Raw genomic sequence first — 23,011 nt, 5'->3', positions numbered from 1 at the left:
CCGAAGCAGAGCACCGCTACATGTTCATGTTCATATGTTGACCCAAATACATCGTCAATTACGATTGCGATGGGAACTGAACCATCTGAATTCGACCGTCGATCAATGGAAACGTGTAGACTCTTCGGGTAAATATCATTTTTGCTGCACTAAGTCGATGGTCGTCTCCACAAACGTCGTGATCGATGTGAACAGCGACTCGAAACGTGCAGCACGTCTCAGACGCAGGCTGGTGGCAGCAGTTTGCTATGGGAGACGTTCTCTAGCGCTTGCCTTTGGTAGTAATCGAAGACACGCTGACAGCTGTGACCTGCATTAGTTCATGCCTGATGCCTTCCCTAAGGCGGTGTCATCTTTCAGCAGGACCATGCTACAGTTGTTTGAGGAGCATTATAGTGAACTCACGTTGATGTTTCGGCGACTAAATTCTAGAGAACCCATCCGGGTCGCTATCGGGCGCTATCATCTCGTACACAGATCAAGTGCCCGTTGTTTAAGGGAATTATGTGACCAGTGCCTAGACGTCTAATGCCACAGACATACACCAAACATACTGACGAACTGTCGGATCTCCGTTACACAAAATCGGCGAGGTATCTCGTTTTAAAAGCGGACAAAAAAGCTATTAAGCAGGTGGTCAAAATAGTTTGGCTCATGACTTTATATCATATATCTCGAGCATTATTTTGCTGCAACTTCCTGTCGCGTTACATTCATTCATTACTTTATAACACATATAAAACAGAATGTTCTCAACACTTCTTTAATTTCAGTTATGTTTGAATGCGGAGAAATAAGCCTCGCCGTGGTTGCCGCGATCGCTAAAGCAGGTTAGTGATTCGGGTAGTGAGGTAGTCGTTTCGCATACAGATAGTGTAAAATACGTTTACCGCCAAAGATAGTGTGAAAATATCTCACCATTTATCAATAAGCGTACATGTTTTGGGTTAAATCCCAAACGTCTCCGCGGTATCTGATGCAGTTTGGCCACGTGGCAGTTAGGTGTGTTCACAAACAGTACGTGCAACATGCATAACCGTTTTTGGCAATATAATACAAAACCAATCAAATCCAACCTCGATTATTTAATACAAATCGCATACAAATCTTCATATCTTCAGAACTTTGTATCGTACAACGATATAATTTTGCAGGTGCATTGGTTCAAGTGGCTCAAATGGCTCTAAGCACTATGGGACTTAACATCTGAGGTCATCAGTATCCTAAACTTAGAACTGCTTAAATCTAAATAGCCTAAGAACATCACACACATCCATGCCCGAGGCAGGATTCGAGCCTGCGACCGTAGCAGCAACGCGGTTCCGGACTGAAGCGCCTAGAACGGCTCGGCCACTGCGGCCGGCTGCAGGTGCATTCAGTCGTATATGTGGATACTGTCTGCAAAATGTGTTATGAACAGAACTAGTTGTAAAAAAGTAATAAATTAAACGCCACGCTTGATTTTCAACGAAAATGTAGTAAACGATAAACTTCATAAAATGTTTTGTAAGGGTTTTAAATTAAGTATAAAGCTTGTTGGAAGTTACTAATTGCTCTCATTCTCAAATATTGGATGAATATATCCTGGGTAATATGCTCGCCTTGAGTTACGATGACTCAAGACATACCAACTGTAATAACTGACTTATCGCGATAAGCCTTTGCCACAAGATTACAGCTCGTAATGAGTAATTATGACAGCAGCTTAACTTTTTAAATTTCCTCAGTAACTATATGAAAGACTCAAAACCAACTAATTGTTGCCCCTGGAATTCGTTCTGTTGGTAACCAGCGTGTTATTAGCCGTTTAATTACATACATAAGTTCACACGTTTCCCATTAACGAACAGTACTGAACATGGCTTGCAGAAAGGTAACAAGATGCACATTTGCTGTTAGTAACAAACATTCTGTTCTGAAAAAAAAAAAATTCCGAGAACAAAACAAAGCATGTTGTGGAAATCACAATAATTATGTTAACTGCCGTAGTTATCCTCAGCATCTGACTGACAGCATTTGCTCATGACACCACGTTGTACTTACAGATTTCGTGGAAGTTGATCTACATGTTGTGCTGTTGTTCATTTGTTGCAGCTGTTCGTCGTTTGGTAACTACCATTTGAAATTCCGTTCCTCACACTTCACAGCCCTAGGAACTGAACACTCGTTTTGATGTTATGTTTTGGATCGTGGTGCCATCTGTCGACTGTTATTGCCAACTAATGACTGTATTTTTGTGATATCTGTGATTTTTGAGTGTGTGTCTGTTTGTGTGTGTAAATATGTATTTGTTTTAAAATGGCTGCATGTACAAATGGAATGTTTTGTACCTTATTTCTTTTATTAATTTTAGAAGAGCTGTCTGTCTGCACGTTTATCACATGTTTGTTCTCAGCAGTGGCTTTCTAGATGTTGCAGTCTCCATGCATTTGTAGTGGCTGTTTATTCTGATTAGTTTCATAGCTTGTCCCATGTCTACAGGAAGGGGGTTGTTCAAATGGTAGTAAATAAAAGTTCAACCGACAACTGCGAATTCTGTAGCTGTTTTAACTCATCTGTCGGTTTTATATTAATCTAGATTTGCATTAGAAGTGCACACCTACAAAGCGAATACAGTGATGAAGAGCAACGCTAATGAACCAACAATGTTTTGTTGGTAGTTCAAAATGGTTCAAATGGCTCTGAGCACTATGGGACTTAACATCTGAGGTCATCAGTCCCCTAGAACTTAGAACTACTTAAACCTAACTAACCTGAGGACAGCACAAACATCCATGCCCGAGGCAGGATTCGAACCTGAGACCGTGGCAGTCGCGCGGTTCCGGACTGAAGTGCCTAGAACCGCTCGACCACCGCGTCCGGCTTTGTTGGTAGTCAAACAGGCAATTATGTTTTGGATTACTAGAAGAAACTGTAGTACTGTCTATCACATCGTCGATCAATTACACTAGCCAAAAGTGAAAATGCACCTGGGACGAAATAAATGTTTGTTAACGGCAACGATCATGCCGATAACGATAACGACAATTAAAAACTCGAACTTTCAAGTTAAAGGGGGGGTGCATTTAACTACAATTAATTTTATTAGCACTCATTTGCCAATCCCTCTCCTTAAAGGCTTCGAAATGCTGCTAACGGTAGCGTGACATAGTTCTGGACAAAAATAGCTTTGTGTATTTTGTTGCCATTTATAGCCCGGGCTCGTGGCTGCAAGGAGAGGGGGAAGAGGAAGAGAGGAGCGGAGCAATTTCATGGAAGCGCAGTATCAATCTGTTACAAGCTTTGTGTGTTCGTGTCTTGGAAGAACTTGTTACTGAAGTGTAGTTAGTGCGTGTGGTCATTGTAATTCCTGTGATACTAAATGCCTCGCAACTGTGTAAACAGTGTTGACAAATTTTGCTATATTTGCGAACAAGCTACATTGAAATCGCAAAGGAGGCCAATAACGCCACATATTATGAAGGCGTACAAACTGTACTTTGGCTGTGAAATCAGGGACTAGGTCAAACCCTGGGTTCCTCATGTATGTTGCATATCTTGTGTCTCGAGTTGTCATCCGTGTCTGAATCCTAGAGATCTTCCATGGGCTCCGCTATGCCCATGATCTGGCGAGAACCATCAAATCATGTGAATGATTGTTACTTTTGTACCATAACTTCATCATCACATGGTATTTCCAAGGTGAAAAGTCTTCCTTGACATACACTAACATACTGTCGGCCACGCAACCAGTTCCTCAAGGACACGGACTGCTTGTTCCTGTCCCGGCGTGTTGTGATAGTGACGAGGGCGGTAGTGAAACTAGTGCAGCACCATCACCTTCATAACCGCGGTCTTCAAAAAGATTCTTATTTTTTGTGTAAGGATAAATGTACAGAGATCCAAAAAATAACGCAGTGCGGATTTAATGACCTAGTGAGAGATCTGGAATAGCAGAGGGGTAAAACTGAACTCTTCGCGTCAAGATCACAACAGTGGAACTGTCATGATAAGACGATAATGTGACTACGCTCCGTAACCGCCATATGCCATTACTCCCATTTTTCAGAAGTAAAAAGAACTTCGTATTTTGTAGTGATATGCAGAGACTAAAAAAATTGATCAGTGGAAATACTTCATCGACACCTCCAAAGAAAGACTCAAGTGTGTGATACTGCATAATGGTAACGCGTTACCATCGATTGCGAATGGGTATGCACCTTACACGAAGGATATCTATGATAAAACGAAACAACCGTTATTGCTGCGATTGTACCACGACAAGTTTAAACGGTAGATTTCCGGGAATCTGAAAGCCATAGGCGTATTATTTGTATTACAAAGAGGACACACCAAGTTGTGTTGCTTACTTTTCCTCTGAAATAGCCGCGCCAAAGCACTTCCTTATAAAAAGAAAGAATGGCCTACACGTCAGTTACCTGAACCACGATGTCACAATATTATGAACGAAGGACTTGTCGAATCTAAGAACATAACTCTCTGCTCTTCCTACAAAATTGGGCCTAACGAGAAACTTCGTTAAGGCCATGGATAAAACTGGGGAAGCATTTCTCTATTTGCGCGAGAAATGTCCGCGTCTTGGTGAGGCGAAAATAAAAGTGGGGATTTTCGTGTGACCCCAGATACGCAAACTGTACAAATATGAGCATTTTAACACCATCCTGACACATGACGAAAAGTTAGCTTGGGATGCCTTTTTTCTGGAAAACGCTTCCACCGGAAAATTTCGGACATGGAAATGAGATCCCATGGAAAGTGGAGGGCATCAGTGTTAGCCGATTATTGCTTGATAATAATCAAGGCATCACCAGCAGAAAACTACGAACGCCAGGCAAAACGGTTGCGTCATCCATGATCTTCCTCCGACGGATAACATCAAGGTAAATATAGATATTAACGTTAAGTTACCATAACTTCTAAACGAGAGGTAATGTTGCATTTTCATTAATATTTTCGTTATCAACACACCCGAAAACAAATATTAGCTGCTTTCATGACAGTAAAAGAAAAAAGTAAAATTTTGTTGGCCAGTGCCATCAACCAGTTGTTCTATAGTTTACTGGACTGAATTAGTCTTTTGTCTAGCACAACAGAGTAAATGATAGTTAAGCTAGTGAATAGCATGTACTTATGCTCGTTGCTACTTACAGTTCGCTGCAAACAGCTGACTTCCATCTGCTTTTACATCAACAACGAGCCAATTTTATTAGTTAAAATCGGTATGTTTCACTAATACTTCAGGTCGTCACTGAACTGGAGATTACAATATCTCCATCTTCGTACGTATTAAAATTCGTTGGAGATTTCGTCATAGTGTTTTCCTACTCAGCGACGTCTAATTCGTACTAGCTAAAATGTTACTGCTCGCAGATAAATATCTGCTCACCAAATACATAACATTTACTCTCTGCTCTACATTTTAATTTGAAATATACGGGGACTAGCTTCCTATTTCGATACTAAGAGGTGTATGTAAACAAAACAATGTAATTACTTAGTAACAAGTCTAGCGCATATATCTTAGACCAAAGATGCATGTAGGCAGTCCACGCTGCTCTTTCACATGCTCTTTCTGCAGTGCTCATATTTTAAAACACCTTCTGACAATAACTCACGAGGCAGATTCATGGATTAGTAATATCTATGGAGTGAGCATTCAGATGCGCACAACGGAATTTCTGGCGCCCGCCACGTGACTGGTGTTGCGTAAGGTTTTCCGCAAACACTCTGTAGATTCTGAATATCTCTGCTTAGCTAATACAGAGATACCCAGCTCTAAAAGTACCGTGGATTTTATACGCTTGTTTCATCGGCATTTTGATAATTTGCATTCGATATCTGGAATGAACCTGGTCTCAAGCTTGAACAGATAAATTGCAATGGAGTTGTTTACAAGAAGTGTCGCAACTCGTTCTAGAAGGAGACGACGAAACATCGACCGCTATTTTTAGGTATTGTACTGCATCGTATTGCTGAGTCTCTGCCCTAATAAATTATTCTGTGGTGACATTCCTAAATGACTTTCTAGAACGTCAGAATGAAAGTTTCCCGAGAAACATCCAATTTGGAGGTATATCATGCAGTTAATTAGCGATTTATCGCGCTGTGAAATATTTTTGGGAGTCTGTTTCCGTTTAAACTTTCAGGTAGTATACAGCGCCCGTCCAAAACATTCCGAGATTGATTTTATTCGTGAACTGTAAGCGACGTCATTGCAGTAACTACGCCGGTAACTTGAACTAACAACTTTGAACAACGTATAAGCACTCGACCAGCAAAGTGGTCACCAAACTATGGCTTCTATTTAGTGGAACCAACTGATTTGTATGTTTTACTAATAATATCCAATAACGCGAGTACCAGTACAACCTGAGTTCTGTACAAATACAGTGCAGTAGTGGAATCATTGTAAGCACAATGAATTGATCTTTCTAAGACGCATTGCTACAGTAGCCTTAGAATTATCATATGCACTGAGCGAATTGAAAATTTACGTTTTGTGACAAGTTATTCATTACCTTTTATTAAACTACTCATCGGATAAGAAACGTGACAGTACACAGCGTGAACAGAAAAATGGCAACATCTTTCGTACACTGTAACTCTAAAAGGGCTGATGAACTTTTTTTCCTTTACCTCTGTTGGTTAAGCAACCTGTTGTACACGCAGTGAAAATTCATGAATTACATACAGAGAAAAGTGTAGTTTTTCCGGGCGTAGCATGGTCTTTAGTTTAAGGGCTAACAATGAAGACATACTCAGGTACTCCCAGTACGTCTAATAAAACTTATACGCAGTTACTTCATGACAGCACTACGACTATCAGTATTTCCAGAAACAGGAAAATAAACACATTTATTTTTACATAATTGTCAAAAATATGTTGGAAGAAATCCAGCTCATCTCACTGGTCCGACCAAAATTACAGTATCTGGTTACGTTTATAGTAAAAGAGTGAAGCACCACAATGTTATATTCGAAATACCAATTTGCTACATTCATCACTTTTTCTTGCAAATTTATTCACTGCTGAGGGGTCTATACCACTCTGGATTTGTACCACTTTCCTTTAACAACGATTTCACTAAACGTGGTGCAATGATTTTTATTTGAATCTGTTTTTTGCAAAAATATCCCAATATATGGCAAATTTTTGTACATGCGGTTAAACCAGAAAAACTCAGAATTGGTAACTGCATCATATAAGCCCGGCACAAGGGAAAATTGAAATGTCTTTCAGACAAAGGGAAGAGGTACACAAACAACCGTCTGCGAATCCGATCGCTGTGATTCTGAAGCCAGTCTGATCTGTGTTTAACATGAGCAGCGTGTCGCGAATAAAAGCCGCTACGTCAGCTATGCCATCCTTGAAATTGATTGAAGTATAGATTAATCATCAGTTTCCTTTTTTGTACAAAATGTTTAATTTTTGTATTCCTTGCTCTGATTGTTATGCTCCTCGCATCAAATAACAGTGTTGCTATAACACACGGCATTTCTGAATGGCTTAATATGACATAAAAATGTCACTCTTGTTGTAATTAACGATTTTCAGTTCCAATAACTCACGAGTAATCTGAAAGAGATGTTACTCACGTTCCCAAAACAGACGACTTGCAAAGATCCTCAGGTGCGGGCACCGTCCCTGCAACAAACAGAAATGACAATCGCTTTTAGCAGTACGAAAGAATAATTCTATTGTCCGGAACAATTAGCGCAAAAATACCAGAATTACCAAAGGAATAGCAGACAAGGCAGTTCTTTCGATTGAGAATAAAGCGCACTGTAAAATTGATTCAAAGTCAGTTTTTTTTTTAACACACTTTCCGAAACAACTTACTGGTAGCAACTTACTTGCAGAAAACGCTTCATTTCGTCATGGAGCGTGGGTGGCAGAAAATGAGTATCTGTGCTTGGCTACGATTATTTAGCAACGGAGAAATGTACAATAGTAACGTTAAAGTAAATAATACCTTGTAAACTGAACTCAGCTGATTTTGCACCAGATATTCTCTTGCTTACTAATACCCCAGAGCGCTAACGCGAGGCTTCCTGGACTCGGGTAGTGCGCCAGCCCTGAATCGAATCCGCCCGGCGGATTACCGACGAGGGCCGGTATGTCGGCCAGCCTGGATGTGGTTTTTAGGCGGTTTTCCACATCCTGCTAAGTGAATACCGGGCTCGTCCCCACTTTCCGCCTCAGTTACACGACTCATAGACATATGAAGACGTTCGCACTCTTTCATGGCCTACACTAGATACAGACAGCTGGGGTACACTACTTACGTCCCAGGGGGGTTCAGGGTGGCGGCAGGAAGGGCATCCGGCCACCCGCTGCAACTAATACTGCCAAATTCATAATAACAAGGCCGAGTCCTCGTTGAAGTGGGACCAGGCCCAAAAAAGAAAGAAATTCTTTCGCTTAGTAACAAGGGGTAGTTACCAGTTTCTAAATGCGATGTCAGCTTTGAAGTGTGCAAAAAAAAAAAAAAAAAAAAAGAAAGAAAAAGGCTCACGAAGATAACCAGTGACGTAGCATGTTTGCAGAATTGTAGGTGTCTTAAAACTCAAGCGGTTTGTTTATAAGACGCCTATAGCTATTTAAGAGTGGTCGTAGTATCGACTCTTCATATGTCAAGGTACATTAGGTCGACTTGAACAAAGAAGTATGCTAACATTTTATACTACGATACATTTTTTTGTTTTTAGGAAATTAAGCAGCGTGTTCGCCACTATGATGTATCACTGACGTTAAGATAGTCATGCAGCAATGTTTTGTACACTATGTACAAAATGCGAAAGAGTGTTTTATACAATTACATTTCTGTGCAGCTAATTCTGCACTTAAACCTTTGATTAATACTGTAGAATTTTTTTTTTCCTAACCGTTCGTGTAAATATTGATCCACACCGTACATATTTTATATTCGTGATGAGTGTAACTACTGAAAACGGATGGTAAGTCAACGAATCGAATTTTATATCGTCCTATCGGTCTCTTACTTCCCCATTTCGGACAGTTAAATCGTTTACATTTTGTAATCGTTTCAGGATTTTTTTTCCTTGTCAGACAGAATAATTTATGTTGCATGGTTGACTCAAAGATTCAGAAACGAAACATATAATTTATTAAAATTTCTTAGGACCTCTACATTTTTTGTTTTATTTCATCTTTTTTTTTTCCTCTCTATAAGCCGTTGTCCCAGTCGGACACTCCCCTTATAAGCTGCACACTAATCACGTACAAATAGTGCGCAGCCGATGTCCTGCTCGAATATCAAAAGCACTATAAGTGAGAAGGCCGAATTAGAAAGTATGTCTGCTGAGATATGCTTGCACTTGAGAAGTAGTACGTACACTTCCTTCTCTCCACACATGTTGTTTCGCCCTTTGTGTGATAGCAATTTAAGATGTTAGGGAAATTAAGCGGAATTAACCACACACTCGACCTCTTACAGTAATCAGCAACATGCTGCGAGTAATGAGGGTAACTGGCAAGGGTACTACACCAGTAGTGTGTGGATAAGTGGGAAATTTGAGACATTCAGGGACCGTGTCCGGATGGCTGAGGTGGTCGAGGAGACCGTTCGCGAGAAACGGAAAATTCCGAATTGTAGAAATTTTCAGCTTTCCCCTTTCATTTATTTGAATATCCAGTAGCAACTAATATAGTCATTTTGTGTGTAGAACTTCCTACCAATATTTCAAGTAAGAATATTACACGAGAAATTTCCAGTACGGACCACGAAACAAGATTAGATTAACTATAGCGTGCACAGAGGCATTTTGGCAGTCATTGAGCCCGGGCTCCATACGAGAACAGAATACGCGGGACAGTGGGAAATACAGTGTGGTTGTAAGCAAACTTTCGCTACTGTACCCGGTGTAGACAGAACACTGTTTACCGTATGGGTACCACACTTCATAGGAATAATGTCCAAATTGTGCGCTGCAGGATTCGCATTGTTAGTTGTGTTACTATCATGGCTTCCCATGCGGCGCCGGTACTGTTACGGAGACGCAGGGTTGAAGCGTAAGCATCAGTTTGCATAGTTGGAGACAGTCAACATGAGTTTGGACAAGGTGAGCAGGACCTTACTTGTAAAGCTGTTTTAGCAAAGTAACAGCAGTAGTGTTGCTGCCATTCGCGTGTACCGATGTACTGAAGGTATTCCGAGAGGTCCTATTTCCGCACTGGGATTAAAGAACATGTTTTGGCAATTGTAATTAACTGGCGATTTGAGAATTACTCCTGGAAGGGGCGGACAGCCGACTGCGCCACAAATTTTTGAAAAAGTTGTACGGTTTCTAGCTTATTTTTGGTATTCAATGAAAGTGGTGTGAGTTCTCTCTTTATTCGATGCGTTTACACTTCAAATATGTACACCAGATATTTTTCAAACACAATTTTTCAATATTCGATATATTACGCCACAGAAATTTTGAGTACAAGCAGTGTGATCTTTGTTAGCCAGTAGCATTTTCGCTGCCAGTGTGGCATTCTGTGAGAAGTAAGTGAGAGAGTCGGTTTCTGTCACGCTGGTGAGCGGTCTGCGAAACACTAGCAGAACATAGAGATGCAAACGCAGAGGATGCCGCTTTTTGGAAATATGATTTTGTAAAGACTGATTTGAGAGGTACGAAGATATTCAGGTACTGTTGTCGGTGCGTAGCTTGCCAGCGCGTTAATTTATCAGGAGTTTGAGAAAGGTAAATATTTGGATCGATTTTTCCTTTGTTGGTTCAGGTCAATTTGTTTGATGGTCGAGACGTAATTATCTGCTCACATAGCTTCGACTAAGAGTTACAGATTTATCAAACCTTTACAATTTCAGTAATTAATTTCATGGCAGCGTCGTGTTTTTTATAAGAACTGATTTTTGTAAAGATGGTTGAAATTCTTAAGGAATAAGGTTCATAATATAGTTCTGAATGTTAGTCCCTTTTTGCCCATTCATCAAGTTTACTTTCTTCCACCATCTCCTTACGAAACTTTTGTTTTGTAATTGTGTCTTGCCGCACTGCACTGGGCGGAGCTCAGTCACTCAGAGTAAAGTGTGGTGTGCTTGGCATAGATGCTTTTCCTAGCATTGCAGTAGGCAAAGCTTTTCTTCAGCTGTTTTGCTGCAGCACTGTATTTTAACATTCATCACTTTCGGGCAGAAGCAATTTTCCGTTGCCACAAGGTAAGCCATAAAAATTTGTTTGGACAGATTTAACATCACTCTTAGGACATAATAAAATAATTCACAGTTAAGTATTGCATTTCAAAATTATCTCACGGTCAGTTTAGGTAAAGTTCAGTTCATATTTCATTTCTTTGTCATGTATTTTTATTCTTGCACTGCAGTGAAACATGTTCGCGTCTGTGTCATTTAATATTCTGAATTTTACTGAGTCAGTTTGGATACGTCATTTGCACGCCATTTTGGCAAGAGCATTTTGTACATTTTTCCTGTCAAAGTTCAGTTTGTAATTTTATGTAGAATTTTTACTCTGTTAGTTTAGTGTGCTGCAGCTGAAATTCTCGTGCTGTGGCGTCAACGCATTGTAACACTGTTCACTGCACTGCACAATACAGTATTTCATGGGACAGTCTCTTTAGTATACAGTTTTACGTTTTCTAATTATTTTCGGTGAAAGTTGACTGCAATACACTAATACAGCTTCACATAGACTTGTCGACTTTTTTTATCAGACGGTGTTTACGTAAGCACGCCACTTGCATTGTTCATGTTCACGCCATAGGACAGACACACACGAAAATTTAACAATAGGAAGCTAGTTTACATACAAGCAAAGAAACAACAATAATAAAACAAAGCCGCGCGGGATTAGCCAAGCGGTCTAGCGCGCTGCAGTAATGGACTGTGCGGCTGATCCCGGCGGAGGTTAGAGTACTCCCTCGGGCATGGGTGTGTGTGTGTGTGTTTGTCCTTAGGATAATTTAGGTTCAGTAGTGTGTAAGCTTAGGGACTGATGACCTTAGCAGTTAAGTCTCATAAGATTTCACACACATTTGAACATTTTTGAATAAAACAAAGCAGTTACAAAGTTGCTGTTGCCATGTCTGAGAATGGTGGACGCAATATGGAATCTTCAGGCAGTGCACGAGCTGTGCCATGACAGGTGAACATTCCATGATTCACCGTGCGAAAGGTATTGGAACAATTCCAGTGCGAGTCCAGGGTGTCGTGGATGCAGATGGTCATCACATTGAGCAGCGTTTGTAACTCGGAACGTAAACGTGGTACGCAGTTAACAAGCGTTACCCTCTCATGTGGAAACTGAATGTGTTTCGTTCCATGCTTTATTCGTTATATTACTTCTGGATGTCCTTACAAATGTTGCCATAAAGTATCACTGTCCTACTGTTACTCTTTTTTTACGGGGGCCCTCTCAAGTAGCGAAGTTTAATTATAACTGCCCTGTACTTGGTGCGATGGTTTGCTGTGTAAAGCCGTAGAATCGGCGGCGTATCCGGCCGGCTGGGCGGCTGCTAAGCGAAACAGTAGGCCCGAGCCGGCTCTCTTGTTTCCTTTTGTCTGCGGGGTTTAATGTCCCGGGGAGAGCGGGGTCATTAGACGGCGGTCGGCACTCTTTGCCGCACGCAGTTTGCTGTCACTTTGGCGCTACGGGACGCTTTTATCCGCCCCCTCCCACGGCGCGAGTCGTGACCTCCGCCCCCCTGCCTCCCTTCCCGCTCCTCTCAGCTTTTCGCACGTTTCGTCCATTACCGGCCCTCTCATCCGCACTCCGCTGTCACTCAATTACTCTGTAAATCGGCCATTGTCTTCTTCATTCCTCCACACTTTCCCTGAAACGACGGAGCCCGGATGTGCTGTGAACAGTTCGAGGCCGTGCTTTGGCTTTTGTGGCTACGCCGTCCGTAGCGAATAACAGCTTTATCCTTCCTCGTCATTGGCCCTAAAACGCATGTTGGATCAGGTCCGTAAATGATAGTTCCTGAGTGGGTCAACGAAAGTATTTTTATCCCAAAATACAGTCACCGATAATCTACTATTAATTAGCTAATTACTAATACGTACACTTGTCAACAGATAATACGGATCTACGCGAGGGTCGTTCCATATTAATTTGAACTTATTGTCAATACTCAGTGTGCTACCTTACGCATCAGTACAGCTGCAAGTACGTAGCTCTTTGGCCTACCTGCAGGTGGCAGGACAATCCCTAGAAGAGTAATCCCATTTTCCCAACTTCTGTCTACTTCTACACACTGTACTTACTATCAAAACGTTCGAAGATGTACAGAAAGTAAATAATCTGCGCTGAACTAAGTATTCTAGTTCGTCAATCTTTATATAAGTTCATAAGTCGGAAAAATTATATTAACAGATAAATGTTACTTATCTTGCTATCTACATCTACATCTACATGGATACTCTGCAAATCACATTTAAGTGCCTGGCAGAGGGTTCATGGGTTCAATCGAACCACCTTCACAATTCTCTATTATTCCAATTTCGTATAGCGCGCGGGAAGAATGAGCGCCTATATCTTCCCGTACGAGCTCTGATTTCCCTTACTTTATCTTAGTGGCCGTTCCTCCCTATGTAAGTCGATGTCAACAAAATATTTTCGCATTCGGAGGAGAAAGTTGGTGATTGGAATTTCGTGAGAAGGTTCCGTCGCAATTAAAAACGCCTTTCTTTTAATGATGTCCATCCCAATTCCTGTATCATTTCTGTGACACTCTCTCCCATATTTCGCGATAATAAAAAACGTGCTGCCTTTCTTTGAACTTTTTCGATATACTCAGTCAGTCCTATCTGGTAAGGATCCCACACCGCGCAACAGTATTCTAAAAGAGGCCAGACAAGCGTAGTGTAGGCAGTCTCCTTAGTAGGTCTGTTACATTTTCTAAGTGTCCTGACAATGAAACGCAGTCTTTGTTTATCCCTCCACACAACATTTTCTATGTGTTCCTTCCAATTTACATTATTTGTAATTGTAAGAGCTAGGTATTTAGTTGAATTTACGGCTTTTAGATTAGACTGATTTATCGTGTAACCGAAGTTTAAAGCGTTCCTTTTAGCACTCATCTGGATGATCTCACACTTTTCGTTATTTAAGGTCAACTGCCACTTTTCGCACCATTCCGATATTTCTTCTAAATCGTTTTGTAGTTGGAGGATCCCTAGGTATTTAAACATAAATTATGAAGGATGTTGTAACGAGTATTCATTTCCTGAGCTAGATTCAGAAGGTGCCGCTGGAAGGACAGTGTTAGGTCCAGTATGACGCCTAGATATTTTGGCTTCCAATTACGATGAGTAACTCTGCTTCTGCGACATTCAGCTTCACGTTCACCAGATGATTAATCAGATGGAGGCTAGACCCTCTGTTTATCGCGATGTTAATGAACAAAAATCACAGAGGCCTCTGTTTAACAACGATGAGAGTCATACACGTAGCATCACAGTATATCTCTTCGCATGATTTGAATACATGAACCGGTTTACAAGGAGCAGCAGCATCATTCCAGTCTACATCTACACCTCCATGTATACTCCACAAGTGATAGACAAGTGCGTGGTGCAGAGTACTTCGTAATACAATTTGCGACTTTCTGTCCTGTTCCACTTTGATATTGGGCGACAAAAAATTGACTGTGTGCCTCTGTAAGACTTTCTTTATACCTCTACTTGCATTCTAATCTTTCTTGGCTCATTCTCAGGTAGCAGCTCGCTCCACCTTCACACGGATAACTATCCATGGCCGAACGACTTGTTTATATTATGTAGTAGACACCTAAACCTTCCTCATGAATCAGTCTATCTGTGGAAACGGTATCAGAATCCCTATAGTAGTTCCTGAGATTTGCTTTCATACATAGACAGAAAAACGCAGCTGGGTTTTAAATTACACTGTCCGGTGACATTAATATGGCACCTGTCAAAAACCTGAAGAATGACCTTACGCAGCGCTGGCCATTGCGCGGAGTGCAGGAAGAGAGTCAGTTAGGTTTTGGAAGGTACCGACAGGGATGTGGAGCCGTTGCGACTCTTGAGCCGCGCCCAGCTGCGCTTGGTTTCTTAGCAGAGGATCCATGGCGCGAACAGCTCGATCTTGGTAGTCCCACATATTCTCGATTGGGCTGAAAGATTCTCGATTGGGTTGAAATCCGGTCAGTTTGGCGGGCAGGAGCATACAGTAAACCCATCCTGGTCATTCCAACCACGCAAGTACATTGCAAGCTATGTGACACATTGCCTTTTCCTGCTGGTAGATGCCATCGTGGCGAGGAAGAACGAACTACATGTTGTGGTGGACACGGTCGCCGAGGGAATGCCACAAAAACTTTTCCCAGACCATAACGCTTCCTCCTCGGGCCTGGAACCTTCGCTTTCAGACAACGGTCATCTGTCGGATGGAGCATAAAACGCGATTCATCTGAAAAGGCCACCTGTTGCCTCTCACTGGACGTTCAACTGCGATCCAGCCGTTGAAAATCCAGCCTTCGTCGCCGATGAACATCAGCTAGCATGGGTGCATGAACGACGCACCTGCTGCAGGGCCCATTCGCAGAAAAGTTCGCTGAACGGTCGTTGAAGCGACTGTTGGTAGCCTATTGGTTCATGTGGACGGTCAGTTGTTTAGCAGTGGTACGTCTTTTCGCTCGTACACATCTCCCCGGGTATCGTTCTCCTCTATCGTCTATGGCCCGTGGTGTACCATAGTACCGGTTTTAGGTAGCGCTGTTTTGCCATGCACGGTATACTTCAATCACGGCCGTGAACTGTTTACAAACTAAGGGATTTTGGAAAAGCCAGTGATTATGCCCGTTTGGAAGTCGGATAGTTCGGTCTGTTCACGCATTACGATAATTTCACTGTTTCCTGCGTCCCCCCGACATATAGCCTCCGCTGCTAGTGCTGCCACTTACCGTCCGTGATTGGTTATTGCACGGTGACGTAAAATATAGGCGGTGAGCGCAATAATGTGACTGGACAGTGTACATGGGCGACTTAATGATACGTTACAGCGCAATAGAACGTGCTTCAGAGAATTTATTCAAAAAATGGTTCAAATGGCTCTAAGCACTATGGGACATAACATCTGAGGTCATCAGTCCCCTAGACGTAGAACTACTTAAATCTAACTGACCTAAGGACATCACACACATTCATGCCCGAGGCAAGATTCGAACCTGGGACCGTAGCGGCAGCGCGGTTCCAGACTGAAGCGCCTAGAGCCGCTCGGCAACAGCGGCCGGCGGGAATTTATTCTGCTTGTGATAAATATTGCCCGTGGCCATTAGTTAAACAATAAAAAAAATCAGCACATGACAGGGTCTTAATAATTTGTACTGGACACATCCCAATTCAATGGGTAACTAACTACTGCAGGAACAGAGGAATAAAGAAAACTATTATTCAGAAGTTTCAAAAGCAACATGTGCATTTATTTATAAATACTACAACAAGTGAAGAATTTTTCAAACATCTTTGACTTGAAATCTGATTGTAGATTTTGTAAAGACATGCGTCGCTTTGCGTAACATTGTTTGTAAGAAATACGGCTTTGAAACGTGTGAGACATTATCGATGATTGGACTTTATCGACTACAGGCAGCTAGGCAGGTATGTGGTGAAATTTCAACAAATAACGCGAGGAACATAATACTTGCATACTTTTTGACTACAACTGGTTGTGTAAATTGTTTTCTAAAAGATAATTTTTGGAAAGAGATTTAGGGTACCACACAAAATAGGCACATTTTTGAAACTAAGTGATTGAACAACTTAGGTATCGTATTTGTTTTGTTCCTTGTCGTTCATATATTGAAAGATCCATTCGGTTTCTTGAATATATGGTTCCACGCATTTTTTGTGTGAATTCTGTCACAATTTTGCAGAGTTTAGTCCCACAAAACTACCTTCGAACGAATTAACCGATGCATACACGGTCATTTCCACGAAGATTTCCGCGCCGTTCCTGCTGATCTTTGAAGGCGTGTGTGTTTACTGAGCCACCATTCCTCCCCTCCCCCTCCCCCTCCCCCCTTCAGCACACGTCGCCACGCTAACGACACAGCAGCCGTCCACTGCAACAGGCGTGCCCCGCGGCTCTACGGCTGGCGTGTGCCGTTAGGACGGCACCGCCGCCTGCCGCTTACATGCGAAAGCCGCCATGTGGTTCTTCATACCACGGCCACAGCAAGGTGGCATAGTGGTTAGCACACTGGAATCGTGTTCTGGAAGACGTAGGTCCAAATACCTCCGGCCATACAGATTTAGAGATCGCTACTGGCAAATGCCGGGATGGTTCCCTCGAATGGGTTCAAATGGCTCTGAGCACTATGGCACTTAACTTCTGAGGTCATCAGTCCCCTAGAACTTAGAACTACTTAAACCTAACTAACCTAAGGACATCACACACACCCATGCCCGAGGCAGGATTCGAATCTGCGACAGTAGCGGTCGCACAGTTCCATACTGTGGCGCCTAGAACCGCTCGGCCACCCCGGCCGGCCCCCGAATGGGCTCGGTCGATATTCTTTCCCATCATTGACACAGTCGGAGCTTGTGTTCCGTCTCTTAAAGGGTCCGAAGTTGACGGGACGTTACATTTTAATCTTCCTTCTCTCCATACACATCCGTACCTTCCGCCTCCATGACTTCTACCTCACCATTTACGACCGCCCTATCTAGTTAACTAACACACTAAACTATCCTGCTCTAACCCTCAACCGCCGGCCACTGTGGCCAAGCGGTTCTAGGCGCTTCAGTCTGGAACCGCGAGACCGCTACGGTCGCAGGTTCGAATCCTACCTGGGACATGGATGTGTGTGATGTCCTTAGGTTAGTTAGATTTAAGTAGTTCTAAGTTCTAGGGGACTGATGACCTCAGATGTTAAGTCCCATAGTGCTCAGAGCCATTTGAAACATTTTTAACCTTCAACCGGCAACAAACGTGGAAACCTCACCCACTATCCATCGAATAGAAAGCCCATAGTGGACTAAAATTACTAGCAGCTCTAAAAAAACCCTGATCTGACCCACCCTCTGTTATGTGAATGTTGTATGGATCTCTGTTGCACCCAAATCCTGGAACATCTCGCATTCTGTCCCGCTTTCTACATCCGTTTACCTTCTCCCACATGGATCATCTACCTTCTCGTGACATTCGCGCCCCTCCTCAGCCATCTCCGCATATCCTAATATTTCTCACTATCCATCTCGACTCTTGCCTAACATCTCCATAGTTTTCGTACCTAACAGACCGCTATCTCTTTACCCACACCCTTCAACCTTGTGGAACATATTCTCTCCACCCACAATACTTCTTATCCAGTGCAAGTACTTCAGATTTCAAGTGAAAGCGCAGTGCTTCAGTGTTTTTTTATCAGAAGAATTTCACCACTCAGCGATGTGTTTTTAAAATGTATGTATTTTCATTTTTTAGCTGTGTGTCTTTGATTTTTAATTTAAATGGAAAAACAGCCCAAATGTTTGTTTCTCATTCTCGTTGTATATTTTTTATTCGCTTGGCTGAATAATGGAATATTTTACTGCTGATAGACCATCCTTCCCCCTCCCCCACCCGCTCATATGGGGTGAGGGGGATGAAATAACAATAAAGGGAGAAAAATCTTACCATACCACGGCCGTGTACGCTGTGTCATATAGGGGGATGCCGCACAAGTGTGAAATGGGCGTAAGAGACCTTGGCTCTTCCTGTCTGTCGGGCCAATACGGAGGTCGGGTAGGGGGATTAATTGCTGTTTCCTCGTTCTTTTCTGGTAGTAAATGTCACTGGTCACAAATTTCAATGGGGCATATGTGGTGGGACTGGAGGTGATGTGGAGAATGGAGTGGGGATGTTGGGGAATGGGTAAGGGGGAGGATGATTGGTAGAAGTCACTGTCGAAATGAGCCGGAGCCATTAGCCAGAGAAAGAAAAAGCGGAGAGGCAGGTGCAGGGATTCTGGCAGCAGAAGAAAGAAATATTAACTTGTACAATGTTGTCATTTCGATTCAATGGAGCAACTCGGCTGGATAGAAGGATAGTGAATGCTTTGTGTTTCTTTAGTGAGATAATGTTCGGAATGGGAAACGTAGAAGGCCGATTAGAGCAGTTGAATCTGCAAAGATGGAGACAGGTGATCAAGATATAAACTTTAGCGTGACATAAAAGCATGGCCTTTAGTTTATAAGATTGCTACACAATACTAGATTCAGAAGTTTGCATACTTTCACGTCAGACATAAGTCTCAAAGGTGAAAATCGAATTTCAGGAACAGCTTTTGCCTGTCGTGTTTACACGTTAAGGCATGAATCGAATTTGGTAACCCGGTGAAATATCGGTTTTGTGATCGTCAGTTATTTTACGCGAATGTCCTCTGCAAATCAGTTGTTCCAGTTTCCATTTTAGTCAATACGATGGCTGTTTGTATACTGTTCATAGAAGGTGAGTACTCTTGTTCGGTCTAATATTTCTTCCTCCTTTTTGCAAGATGTGGAATCGTTATAAGGCGACGGGAAGCAGCATACAGGCGACACGATGCTGTTGGTGAGCGAAATTCGAACTTACTCCACAATCTGAGTAGAAAGGGATTTAATTATTATATTAACGATGTGTATAACTATTCTAAAAGGCAGACTTTTTTCCGATATTGAGGAAAACAGAGGAAAACGTCACATCTATCAACAGTTTAATCACGTGAAATTAACATTTGAAATGGTTGATCACTTGTGGGTAAGGGTCAATCTGTTAGAACTCCTTCTCAAATTGTCCTCGATGTTGGCGGTGCATTAAACGCTAAGCTTTCCTCCTTCCTTCCTACAGTTCCGCATTGCTTTAACCGTACACCTCAGTCTGCTTTGGACACTTCTAATACATCTCGGAATTCTTTTATCGTATATGAATGAGAAGTCATTAAGCTCAAATCGAACGTATAAGCGATCTCATGCACTTTCTTACCTCTCATTTATGGCTTGAAATAAAACAATGTAATCTGAAGGTCTTTAACAGAATAATGTACTTAATGTTGAAAAAAATACAAAACGTGTTCACGGATAAAGTGTTAAGCTGGTTTGGAGGTAATATCGATAAAAGTATCTGTTTAATGGAGAGGAGTTCGCCAGAAAGAAGTGAGCTCGATAGACAGTGGCCAGCGTTATCATGTCTTCCGACTCTACTGTCGATTCTTGTAATCAGTTCTTTTTTTAATGGAATGGTCTGGAAAAAATTCATTTCATTCATGCATTTCATTCATGTAACAACGAAAGTATCAGTAAAATAAAGTTCTAAAAAATGGCTCTGAGCGCTATGGGACTCAACATCTTAGGTCATAAGTCCCCTAGAACTTAGAACTACTTAAACCTAACTAACCTAAGGACATCACACACACCCATGCCCGAGGCAGGATTCGAACCTGCGACCGTAGCAGTCCCGCGGTTCCGGACTGCAGCGCCAGGACCGCTAGACCACCGCGGCCGGCCAATAAAGTTCTACAGGGTGTTACAAAAGGTACGGCCAAACTTTCAGGAAACATTCCTCACACACAAATAAAGAAAAGATGTTATGTGGACATGTGTCCGGAAACGCTTAATTTCCATGTTAGAGCTCATTTTACTACTTCTCTTCAAATCACATTAATCATGGAATGGAAACACACAGCAACAGAACGTACCAGCGTGACTTCAAACACTTTGTTACAGGAAATGTTCAAAATGTCCTCCGTTAGCGAGGATACATGCATCCACCCTCCGTCGCATGGAATCCCTGATGCGCTGATGCAGCCCTGGAGAATGGTGTATTGTATCACAGCCATCCGCAATACGAGCACGAAGAGTCTCAACATTTAGTATCGGGGTTGCGTAGACAAGAGCTTTCAAATGCCCCCATAAATGAAAGTCAAGAGGGTTAAGGTCAGGAGATCGTGGAGGCCATGGAATTGGCCCGCCTCTACCAATCCATCGGTCACCGAATCTGTTGTTGAGAAGCGTACGAACACTTCGACTGAAATGTGCAGGAGCTCCATCGTGCATGAACCACATGTTGTGTTGTACTTGTAAAGGCACATGTTCCAGCAGCACAGGTAGAGTATACCGTATGTAATCATGATAACGTGCTGCATTGAGCGTAGGTGGAAGAACGAAACTAAAATGAGCTCTAACATGGAAATTAAGCGTTTCCGGACACATGTCCACAAAACATCTTTTCTTTATTTGTGTGTGCGGATTGCTTCCTGAAAGTTTGGCCGTACCTTTTTGTAACACCCTGTATACGCGGATTACGATGTATAAAAAGCGTTGTGGGTTGTTTAATTTATGTTGAAGAGTAATTGCTGCAGAATATTTACGTTTCTTTAACCTGTGACTGAGTACTCATAGTTACATCAAATCCAAAAATTCTACAAGAGAAGAATATTTATTTTTAGAAATCCATAGACAGGAATGCACTGTGAAGCCCGCATGCAGGGTGACCCAGGGAATCCAACATTAAGAGATATGACAGGTACAATCATTCAAAGCGAAAAGGTATACTAAACATGGGCTCTAAAATCGAAACTTTTAGAATTATGAGCACTTATTCGGCATCGATACTGCGGAACAAATCTCTTCTAATGCAAACCCTTTGCTTTCCATATTTTGAGAGGTACTAGTATGAACCAAAACAAGAAACAATGTCCTTTATACACGGACTCTGAAATGCGTACCATAAGAGCTGTGGGCAACTGTTCACCTTCGCTCCTGTGAAACTCGTCTCTTCTACTGAACAAGTGCTCCTGGCTATTAAGGTATGCAAGACAGAGCCCACGTTTACTAGACCATTTTTCCTTTTTTTGCTCAATACTACCTCCTCCCAAAATATGGAAAGCAAAGAGCTTGCAGTAGAAGAGATTTGTTTCACAGTATCGAAGATGAAAAAGTGCTCATATCTCTTAAGGTATGCTTTTTAGACCCCTTATTTACTAGACCGTTTTGCTTTGAATGATAGTTCCTGTTATATTCCCCAATATCGCAGTTCCTCCCGGGGCACGCTGTATATGAACGCAACAGTAAAACAAAATGAACGAAATTAGCATTACCGTCTTGTAATGACTCGTATTAAGCGCTAGATCAATCTAATTTCTTGTAGATTCTCGCCTGTTGTGAACCTTCTTAACAGTTTAATTCCGTTTTCTTATTTGAAAGTCTGATTTTTAATTTTTCACAAGAATGGATGTTGCTCTGTGTTAGTGTGAGAGGTTGTTGGTGAGGGTTATGCACTAAGGTTCATGTGGGGAAGTTGGTTTGTTTGGGGAAGGAGACCAGACAGCGAGGTCATCGGTCTCATCGGATTAGGGAAGTCGGCCGTGCCCTTTCAGAGGAACCATCCCGGCATTTGCCTGGAGTGATTGAGGGAAATCACGGAAAACCTAAATCAGGATGGCCGGACGCGGGATTGAACCGTCGTCCTCCCGAATGCGAGTCCAGGGTCTAACCACTGCGCCACCTCGCTCGGTTCATGTGGGGAAATCGTAATGAGCGAGATGACTGAGAACTCACTGTGCATCTTTGATGGATCTGTAGGCTATGCATACGATAGAAGAAAGTTCCTGAACAGGAAACAAAAATTTGTGCGCTTCATGCTGAGTTAGGTATTTTAATGTGCTTAAGCATGGATTCAGTGAATATAAGCTACTCCATTCTAAACAGAGAGAATACACGTAAAACCACGTTCAGTCACAAAAACCCGAGTTGTATGTAGTTTTACGCTATAATTTTTGGTGTGTACATTCACTACAAGGTGTAATTATCTGTTTTACTTACTTATCTTACAAAATTTATAAACCATATAGCACGGAAGACAAGGAGCTCAAACGAGCGAAATGCAGAAATGTTGTAGCAGAAAAAATAGGAGCAGGAACTTCACAAGCGAAGAAAATTATTACACATATTGCTATTTGTTTTGTAGCGTTAATTACTAGAAAGTTACAACAGTTCTTATAAAGTAGTACACCAACTGTGACTTTTTTTGTGCGTAGCTACATGTC

General features: G+C 42.1%; 1 long non-coding RNA gene across 1 annotated transcript in view; it reads right to left on the bottom strand.

The window, feature by feature from the left end:
- LOC126203404 (uncharacterized) overlaps positions 1–23,011 on the bottom strand; it is a 1,362,544-nt gene that overhangs the window by 1,124,927 nt on the left and 214,606 nt on the right. The window contains exon 2 of the long non-coding RNA XR_007540262.1: positions 7,597–7,645. This is a non-coding gene — a long non-coding RNA (uncharacterized LOC126203404). The remainder of the gene's footprint in view (positions 1–7,596; positions 7,646–23,011) is intronic.

Source organism: Schistocerca nitens, chromosome 9 (assembly GCF_023898315.1).
Source record: "Schistocerca nitens isolate TAMUIC-IGC-003100 chromosome 9, iqSchNite1.1, whole genome shotgun sequence".
Classification (NCBI taxonomy): domain Eukaryota; kingdom Metazoa; phylum Arthropoda; class Insecta; order Orthoptera; family Acrididae; genus Schistocerca; species Schistocerca nitens.
Note: the sequence above shows the minus strand (reverse complement) of the source record. Positions and strands in the feature narration are given on the sequence as shown.